Source organism: Haemaphysalis longicornis, unplaced genomic scaffold (assembly GCF_048455015.1).
Source record: "Haemaphysalis longicornis isolate Haplotype H1 unplaced genomic scaffold, Haemaphysalis longicornis Haplotype H1 scaffold_2, whole genome shotgun sequence".
Taxonomy (NCBI): Eukaryota; Metazoa; Arthropoda; class Arachnida; order Ixodida; family Ixodidae; genus Haemaphysalis; species Haemaphysalis longicornis.
In genome coordinates, this window is record NW_027526295.1 from 54,455,146 (window position 1) to 54,465,323 (window position 10,178).

Consider the following 10,178-nt stretch of genomic DNA (forward strand, 5'->3'; position numbering starts at 1 on the left):
GCTAATTTCACTAAACACGTATTTCGCAGATTCCACCTATTCAGTTGGAGCTGTGTGTTCTTCTCACATTTTTCAGGGCATGGCCTTTGGCGGTCAGTAGTACTCAGTACGACGCTCACTGCTGCTTGCCATGGTGCCCACACAGCGCCCAAATATACGTTCGCTAGGTGCCCGTTCTCGGGATGCGTTTCTTTCGCGAGCCCGTGGGGCAACAGGTTTGTTTAAGCTCTGTAACGTTCAGCTCGCTCTCGCTCTTCGTCCTGATTTTACAAAAAAAGACAAAGGGATTCAGGCTATGTGAGCAGCGTTATCATTTTCGTTAACCCAAACAATAGCTGAATTGCATTAAAGGGGTACTTACACAAAATTTTGAAGGCGAGATAACTTCAGAGATAGATTGGTGTGAGCACATATACATCATCTGCAAAATATCAGCGGCGAATACAGCCTAGAACATATTTAAAATCAATTTTAAAGTGTGCGAAACGCAACCGAGCAGCCAGCAGAGGACCACGCGCAATCGACATCCCGCTGATATATTGTAAATAAACAACATCCAAACACGTCACGAGTATTTGTTTGCCGACTCCGCACTGCCGGCGTTTTTTGCCGGCTCGCCCGGCTCACCCCTCCAATCGGAGAGCCGGAGGGCGGAGCTTCTGCGCTCGAGAATGAACGACCCGATCGTTGGCGGCGGAGGCGCCGTGATAGGCCTCCTGCGCTGGAGTTTTGGCGACATGCAGCGCCCCTAGCGGCCAGCGCCTCTGGGTAGTACACAAGGAGACGACCCTCGCCGCCCTCCTTGTGTTTTCAAGTACAAGCCAGAGTGAATGTTGGTTGTGGTGCTTTGTGGCGTGTTTAAATGACTGCATACTGTAAGAAATAGCCCTTAAAGTATTTGCAGAGGCTAAACAAAATAATATCCGCTAAAACAACCTAATTGGTCGGCTTTCTTTTGAGCGAGCTTTCGCGGTGGTCGCGGCGTGGGACAGTATCGCCAGGTCGGGTGGTTTGCCTGTTTCACTACAGTTACAGTTTTTTCTTCTTGCGTGCTGTCTAGAAAGGAAAGTTCACGAGTACCATAAACACGGAACGCTGCTTATCCTATATCCTGAGGTAACTGCTGTGGGGATTGTGGCTGCCCGCGATCCCGACTCGGTACGCGGCTGTGCTCGAAGGGCCACGCGGCTTGCGCGGGATTGTGCAACAAGACGGCAAGAACGTGGCGTTGGGTCGGCCACGGCAAGAATAGAGGGGTTCGCTTGCGCGTCGCGAGATGGCGCCACCGGCGCGCGCGGAGTGGCTTCGGCGGAGAGGCGGCCGCCGAGAGCGAGGACTTGCACTGCTGCGCTCGGCCAGCTCGCCGGCGGCGGGCGGCCGCTCCGAGCGAGGACGAGACCACGAGACGGCGGCGGTGGAGCGACCTGGCGCCTTCCCCTTCGAGCCTGGACCGACCATCGTCCACCGGTAGCAGCGGAATCGAGCGACTCCAGCCGCTCGAGCAACGCGGGATCCGAGAAGACGGAGCCAGTTAAGGGAGGTTTTGGGAATAACCCCCCCTTGGAGGTTCGCGTCAGTTGCCTTTGTCTCTTGCCTGCCTCTCACGCTGGCGCCGTCTACACGGCAGCCGCGTGCGGAGGATCGTCGGAGTAAGACCCACACCGCAAATTGGCGCGCAGCGGCCGAGCGGTCAGAAGCAGAAATGGAAAACTGCCCACCAACACCACCACCCAGCAACAGCAGCGGCAGCACTGGCGGACGTGGCCCAAGCGAAGGACCCGAAGGACTCGGCCCAACTTCAACCAGCACCGCCGGGACGCGCGTTACCGGCCGTGGTTTGGGCGGACGGAGAGGCCCGGCGGTGGCGGAGGCGCTCCTACGGCCACGTGGGACGACCTGGTGCCACATGCGGCCGAGGCAGTGCGACCAGGGGCGCCGTCGTAAGCGCCGCGGCGGAGCTGGGAGAGCCGCGGTGCCCGAGCACCCTCCACGAGCCCCAGGCGACAACCAGATCTGCTGCGGGACAGCAATTTCCGCGGCCCAGCGCAGCACACCCGACATCAGCCGGCCCCGGGGGGCAGCAGGGAGCGCCGGAAGAAGCGCAGCGTGGCCACGTGGGTGGCCCAAGAGGGAAGTAGCCCCCCACGTGGCTACTGTAGCTCGGCTCCGTGGAAAGCACAGCTGCGCATTGAGCCGAGCCTGCCCCTGGAGCTCGTCCCGGGGGTCTTCCGGGGCCACACGCCGCGCGACTACCTGGCCCGCTTCCCCGCGTCGTGGCTCCGGACCCACTGGCCACCTACTGCTCCGACTGCGGGGTGCTGCTGGTGTCGGAGACGAAGCACCGGGCGCTCACGAGGCACGGGCCGGACCTGGAGGACGGAGGCGACCCTACCAGCGTGGCTGCCGTGCGGGCCCGGATGCACCGGGACCCCGCGTACCGGGCCGCCATTTTGGGCCCGCCGGCGGGCAGCCGCAACGCGGTCGGACCGGGTGTGCCCACCGAGGAGGGAGGGGTGCCAGCGGCCCGACCAGGCCGCTCACCAGCGGCGGAGGCCCCGCCGGGCAGGCCTAACCCCGAGGCGCTTAGGCTCTGGGAGGGGTCGCCGTCTTGCGAAGCGGCAGTCTTGCAGCCGGCCCCTACCCAGCACGAGGAGGAAAACGCCTGCAGCGATGGGGACGCCGACATGCTGGACCTGGGGTGCGGGGAGCCCGACGACACGGACGAGCACGCAGCCCGCCTTCAGAAGCTCTTGGAGGAGCTGGAGGCAGAATGAAAGGTAGGCGAAACCGCTTAGCCTAAGGTGATTAGAATGCTAGCTATCTTGGATTCGGACACCATCTTGAAACCGGGGTGGTGACAATCTTAAGGGAGGAGGAGTGTGGAAAGCTTAGTAGCGGAAACCCGCACCCACCGGCGCGGGGCACGGAGGGGCGATCGCTCCTCGCCCGGAGGCACCGTCGTCACCTCACGTCCCGCACCACGTGAGTCCAGACGGCCCAATGGGGCGCGGGGGGAGAAGCCGGTGACGTCACGAGCCGTACGGCCGGGCGGGAGGAACGACGACGCACGCGCCGGGGCAGTCCGGTTCGGGACAGCGAGGAGATCGGCTGGCAGGTAATCCCTCTTCCCTTTCCAGGCGAACTTCATACGCGGGCGGCCTCGTCACGAGCCGAACGGCTCCGGTCGCCGCCACATCGCAGCAAGAAGAAGGGGGTACTGGGGTTCGCACAATAAACCCAGCCGTTGCTTGTTGGACGGTTGCCTTTGTGTTGCCTGCCTCTCACGCCGGCCCGTATACACGGAAGCCGCGTGCGGAGGATCGTCCGAGCCAAACCCACGCAACATTTTGGCGCCCAACGTGGGGCCCGAACCCACGACCCTAAGATTAAGAGTCTCATGCTCTACCGACTGAGCTAGCCGGGCCGAGTAGGCTGTCTCGCCAGTGACATGAGTTGGCGGAAATCCGCTGCTCCCTTCCTCGATAATCGGAATCGCTCGCATTGAGGGGTGAGAGCGGAGCCCTCGGCACACGGACGGCAACGGGAGTCACGCCAGTTGCCAGTCGCCACCGCCATGGACACCGAGGACGGACCAGCTGAACCACCCGGCGGGGCCGGCCAGTGAAGGTAGCACCGAGCGCAGCGTGTTGAGCTGTCGCCAGTTGCTACTCCGGCCACCTTGGGCAAGTGCCCTGCGGGGCAACCATTCAGCTGTTCGGGAGGACCAGACGCCGAAGCAGCCACGGAACCCAGGAGGCCGAGGGACCCGCCATTGGAGAGAACGCCTTGCACTGGGAGCAGAGGTCGCGTCAGCAAGCGACCTCCGCATTCTTCGGCTGCGGCTGCTGGCTTCTTCTGGACCTGCCAACCTGCTGTGCTTCCCAACCGTGAGAGACTCGGACCAGTGGAACGCGTGGCACGCTCATCAGGCCGAGCTTCGCGGTTACGGCATAACATGGCGAACATTGGGAGTGAACTGGCATGTGGATGACGTTTTTTGGCGTATTTTTAACTTGAGGTTGTGCTTCGCGGCGCCGTTTCAATGCGAGTGGCGTCGAGTATTTAGGGAGGAGGAGTGTGGGGATTGTGGCTGCCCGCGATCCCGACTCGGTACGCGGCAGCGCTCGAAGGGCCGCGCGGCTTGCGCGGGATGGCGCAACAAGACGGCAAGAACGTGGCCTCGGCACGGCCACGGCAAGAATAGAGGGGTTCGCGTCGCGAGATGGCGCCACCTGTGCGCGCGGAGTGGCTTCGCCGGAGAGGCGGCTGCGGAGAGCGAGGACTTGGACTGCGGCACTCGGCCAGTTTGGCGAGCTCCGAGCGAGGACGAGACGGCGGCGGCGGAGCGACCTGGCGCCTTCCCTTCGAGCCTGGACCGACCATCGTTTACCGGTAGCGGCGGAGTCGAACGACTCCGGCCGCTCGAGATACGCGGGATCCCAGAAGACGGAGCTAGCTAAGGGAGGTTTTGGGAATTAACCCCCCCCTTGGAGGTTGGCGTCGGTTGCCTTTGTCTCTTGCCTGCCTCTCACGCCGGCGCCGTCTACACGGCAGCCGCGTGCGGACGATCGTCGGAGTATAACCCACACCACACTGCAAAAGCTTGCTTCACCGGGAGCATGCAAGCGAACGCAAGAATTGCGCAGCCGACTCAGCTGACTCTGCTGGCCTTGCAACGCCTTTGAAACGAGTGGAAATTTTGCTTCGTATTTTCGCAAACTAAATGATTCCTGCGTCACGTTTTACGCGGCACGATTTAGAACGGCAGGGTACATGTATACTAGCGTGTAGGTGGGGCAATAGCGCCAAATAAACAAATTATGCGCTATTGAAGGAGGTAAAACATGCACCAAATCGCACGTCCGCTGCCTGCAGAGATGTCTTCTTCTGTAACATCACATAACAAAGCATAACATAACACTGCCGCATACACGGCACGGGGCCCCGAATATTTACATACGATCCTCACTGACTGTGTTGGTTTTCTAGTGCAGGGGTCGTCGAATCAGAACGCCGAACCGCCAGTTTTGACTTCTAATGGAGTTAGACAGCGAGACGAGAACAGAGAATTGGCGTTCTCCAGTTGAATTTCCCCCCCCCCATCTTCACACTTCACCAGATTATTGTCAAATATTAGTAGAAATTCGCGGAATTTTTTCTCTTTGCATTCAAAGCCCCCCTGCTTCTCCCACCCGATTTGCCGTCCAGCCCTCGCCGTGTGGGCTGCATGGAACTCGGCCGTTGCTGACCCTCATTCTAGGCTATTAAGTGCGAACTGGGAATGTATGCAGCAAGAGCGTAATTAGGTAAAGCGAGAGCAAACAAGGAAAGCGAGCGGCCTCTTAGTTCGCCGGACCACTTTGTTTTACGGCCACTAATTTCGGAATCGCAAAACAGATTTCATGCTTCTGACGGTCGCGGCATTTTGACACTGAGACACGCAACAAAACGGCAAGCTAACGCTGCACCATGTATTCGTAACGGCGACGCAAACAAGCACTGTTTAATGAAAGTGCACTCATAGTGTGCAGGTACGCAAAACAGCGACTCACCGCAGCCGGCAAGCCTGCGGTCCGCCCAACTCGCTGGCTTTTTAAAGCGTGATCATCGCCGATTGCGTCACTCTTCTTGGCTGTTTTTGAGAAGTCTTTGTCACCTAGAGTATTAGTTTAAACTAGAATTTCACTTAAAATTTCACTTCGCACGAACATCGATCGGTGAACCTGTGAGTAGCAGACGCCGTGACGGTCCCGGTACTTCCGTCGGCGCTGTAAACGTGTTTAGCGCGGAAAAGCTTTTTCCCCTAATGCCAAGTTGATCGCTGAAATAGATCGGACGCGTCGGGGATGAGCTGGTGACCACGCCGCAAAAGAATCGGGAGCATCGAGCTCATTTTGCTTCTGTCATCACGGGATCCTATGGGACCCGCGCAGCTTTGTACTACCCGGAAGTACTGCCCGGAAGCCGCTTGCGCAGCGCCCCCTGGGCAGCGCAGGAGGCCTATTTCGTCAGCTCATCGGGAAGCTGGCCGCGACCAAAGTTGTACAGCAGTTCCAGGCACTCTGTTTATATTACTTTTTATGTACATTGGGTGCGAAAACACGCCGGAGACAAAAGCCCACTGAGCGAGCCGCACGGTCGCTGTGCAGGCTTCGGCCACGGCCGCGAAGTGGCGCAGGCCGGCGCAGGTAGCTCGAGGGTTAGCTTTTTACGGCTGCATGAAATTGTACCAAAGTCCCAACCATGACAGCTTATATGAGAAACGAGTTAATGGTGCGATGGTAGGTTGCATTAGAAATTCTCATCTGCACCGCTTACGAGAGTTGCAATCGAATATCCGCCGCAGTGCTAAGCCGAACACATGGGTGTAGCCCGAAAGAACCCATTCCCGTTTGACCCATTCCCGTTTGAATCCATTCCCGAAACGCCCTTCTCGCTTGACCCGTCCCGTGTGCACCCGTTCCCGAAACGACCTTCCCGTTTGGGCGCTTCCTGTTTCAGCCCGTTCCCAAAACACTCTTCCCATTTGAACCCGCATCGTTCCAAGCCATTTGAATTTCTGAAATCATGCGTTACTGTCTTCGAAACTGTTTCCCAAAATGTGCTTACAAGCAACGGGGCATGCACTAAAAACTTGTATGCACCAAATTTTCCGGAATCGACCGATATTTCCGGCCGTTAAAAGTTTCCGATTGCCTTAGGCCGATTACTGCCCTCTTGACACAAAGTTTGTAGCGGCGAAAGTGTACTAGACAGATACCCATATCTTGAGTAATTCACGCATTGGATTTTTCTGCAGTTGGTGTTCGTACATGCGGCTGAAATTTGTTTACCAGCCGCGCCTATGCTCATTGTTTGGAGCGTAGCTTTGTCTTCAGGTTAGAGAGATCTATAGATCAAAGACGTCCGTAAGAGAGACTTAAAAAAGGCAAAAACATGTGCGGAAATCTGAGAATTCGCTACTAATGCCTTTCCTACGTGAGTAGTGGGCAGATTTTTGTATTTATTTACCGATACTTTACGGCCTGATCGGGCTCATGCAGGAGTGAACATAAAAACACATCAGTATTCGCTATCGTAGTTTAAAAATGTCCAACACAAATAAGTAAAAGACATAAATATGTATTAGACGCAAAGGGGTCCGAACAAGGATATGCATTCGTAATGTATTCCAATTTTAAAACACGACGATTCAACCAGAACACATATTTCCAATACGTGGGGAAAATGCTTTTAACGATACCAAGTTCACTGTTCGTTCAGTTACTTATTCCACTAAGAAATTGCATGAGGAAACAAAGAGAACTTTCAAATAGTAATTCAGCTGAATGGCTGCTTAATAATCTTGCTATGATGTCTTCTCGCTGAACGTCTGAAAGGCCCGTGGAGGTAGTATTCCCGCGACAATTTTAAGTTTCTGTAGTAAAGACAATTTAGGCTAGAGACGACACTGCGCTGCTTGAGTTTCTGAAGGCTTGCCCTATTATGCAAACTGAGTACACTAGAGTGACGGAAATAAACAGAATAACACGCAAAGCTAAGTTTACAATTTTCGCCGCTTCTCATGACGGTGATTTTTTATAGCCAGATGTGGCATATGTGACGAGGGACTGACAGCTCCTTTTGTAATGGATATGCCTGGTTGACAAAGGCCGAAATTCCTTCGGTGCTGAGCATATTTTCGGCGCCCGTCGTAGGAACAATACTTATAGAGGCCGCCCGACGGTCGATGGCCAGCGCTCGGAGTTGCTATGGGTCGGTTGGTTTTTATTTACTCGTCCTTTGAGGAATATCTTGAAGCTTGAGTTAAAGTTAGCTCTAGAGTGTGGATAAAACATATGTTTGTGTATAAACCTTTGTTTGATCGTGTGTGTTAGTAGCTCCTCCTCGCACTCTTTCGGGACAAGGCCTTGATGGCGTCGTTTTAATGTATTAACACTTAAGTGCCTGGTGTTTTGGGGGTGGATCTAAAGAAGCTAGAGACGAGACTCAGTCGACCGAGCAAAAGCAAACGAGGGCAGACGCAGGCCGACCCTCGCGACCTATATACATTTAGTTAAGTGCATTTAGGTATTTCGCTGTTTTCGTTTTCATAATCGACGTGTTTGTAATTTGTTTATTTGTTGGTAATTTGTTAATTGGTTTGATAATTTAAAAGAGTTTTTTGTTAATTGTTAAAGGGGCCCTAAATAGGCTTCCGAATGTCGCCATTTCAATCGCGCAATCGCTAGAGTACCCCTTCACGACAACGTGTACCAAATATTACACCTCTGCGTAAAGCAGGGGCCGCACAAAGACGAAAAAAAGATTTCACTTCCTCCCCTGGCTCACCAACCATACCTTGGCGCCACACGTGCGCGCTCTGACGCAGTTCTTTCCGGCTCTGACGCGCCTCTATGACGCACGAGACACTGCCCAGTGCGGCGCCGCGAACGCGAACCACAGTGACAGCGCTCACCGTGCAACCGGAATCTGGTGGGCGGAGCATGCGCGTCGAGTGCTAAAAAAAAAAAGCGCGCGCAGGGCTTGGCGCAGCCAATGATGCACGTACATCAAGGAGGGTGATGGATTGCCCTGTTTCTCTCGGTGGTCTTGTGCCGGGTCGATGACGTCGCGCCTTCCACAGTGCTTCGGAGGAGCTACTAGAGGAGGAGAGCCCCAGGCCTTATGGGTGGCCCCTTTTAATGAGCGATAACTAGGCTAATACTTAACGCATTTAAACAATTTTTGCGGGATGACGTTCCTTGGATAGTACTCCAATGACTGCGCACGCAAAATCGTCACATTCGGCAGCCTATTTAGGGCCCCTTTAATGTGTTTGTTGGGTTTGTTAATTTAAAAGATTAAAAGATTTGTTAATTGGTATGACTTGAATTCTAACAAAATGTCGTTGTCTGTAGATTCAAAAAGTGAAGCCCAGGTTTGAAAAGCAGTCAAGGACTCTAGATGTACTGAGCATGCTATCACAGCGGCTGTGAACAAACGGAAATAAAGAAAAAAAATATGAAAATGTTATTGATAACGGTTCATTAACTCGGTACGTTATTCCGTGAAAGGGCTAAACGGGAAAATACGAAACGGGAAGGTTCTTTCGCCCCAGGTTGAAATGGGAAGGAACAAACTTGAAGGTTGAAATGGGAACGGGTTCAAACGGGAACGGGCCAAGTGGGAAAGGGCGTAATGGGAAGGTCGTTTTGCGCCGGGTTGAAACGGGAGGGAACAAGCGGGAAGGGTGAAATGGGAATGGGTTCAAATGGGAACCTCTCGAACACATCTGCATACGGACCTGTCGGCAGACCGGCCGGTTGCGCCCAGCGCGTCTTGCCACCCACTGTCTCGAGCGTCGCGCGTCGTTCTTTAGCCGCGGTAGCATTTGCACTTGCAGCGCCTGCGTCACGTCCATGGTCGCTTTTTAATTATACGGCTCACGAGATGAGTACGTGGGCGCATTCGCAGAAACTGCCGGCGATGCGGATTCGACAGTGCTACGACAGCTGTGCTCTGTGATATCCCTCCGGCGGTCACGTGGTCAGCTTTGTTCACACAAAATCCATCGGTTCGCGGCACCCGCTGAAACTGAAACTGCACTGGCCGCATTGGAAATGCCTCTAATTAAGCAACCGTCGCACGCTGAAGCAAATGAGGTTTCTACAGGTGATAAGTAGGTCACTAGCTACTTATCGCAGCAAAAAAAGTAAGATGCAAAATTTTTGTGTCAGTGCCCCTTTAAGGATGTGCCTAACCAGTATTGCGAAATTACAAAGACCCATATTTTTAGTGTTTCTAATAGCTTGATCGCATGATTGCTGAAAAGAATAAGAGAACTTGTGTTTTAAATAGGTGGCATGCACTGGAGGCAATATGTGAGTACTAGTTGCAGTGAAATTTACAGACTATTCGCAGGTCATCTGTCATTGCAAGCAGTTTGTGTACTATATCACCTATCACCTGTGCAGGTCTACAGGGGCCCTCAAGACTGAGCCAACCAGCCAGCTGCATTCGTCATACCAAACATGGTGTAAGCACTTCATGGATCCTGCCCTCACAGGACTCACAAAAGTGGCCGTGGCAACTGTTCTCCCATAGTTATTCAGTTGTATTGATGACTGCCTGCAATCCTTCTTGCTGCCCTATTGATGGTTCTGGTGGATACCGCAACTGTATTCCATCTATTGAAC

General features: G+C 54.4%; 1 non-coding gene across 1 annotated transcript; it reads right to left on the bottom strand.

The window, feature by feature from the left end:
• Nucleotides 1-3,351: 3,351 nt before the first annotated feature.
• Trnak-cuu (transfer RNA lysine (anticodon CUU)) lies at nt 3,352-3,424 on the bottom strand. The gene has a single exon. It is a non-coding gene; the product is annotated as a tRNA-Lys (tRNA).
• Nucleotides 3,425-10,178: the final 6,754 nt, after the last annotated feature.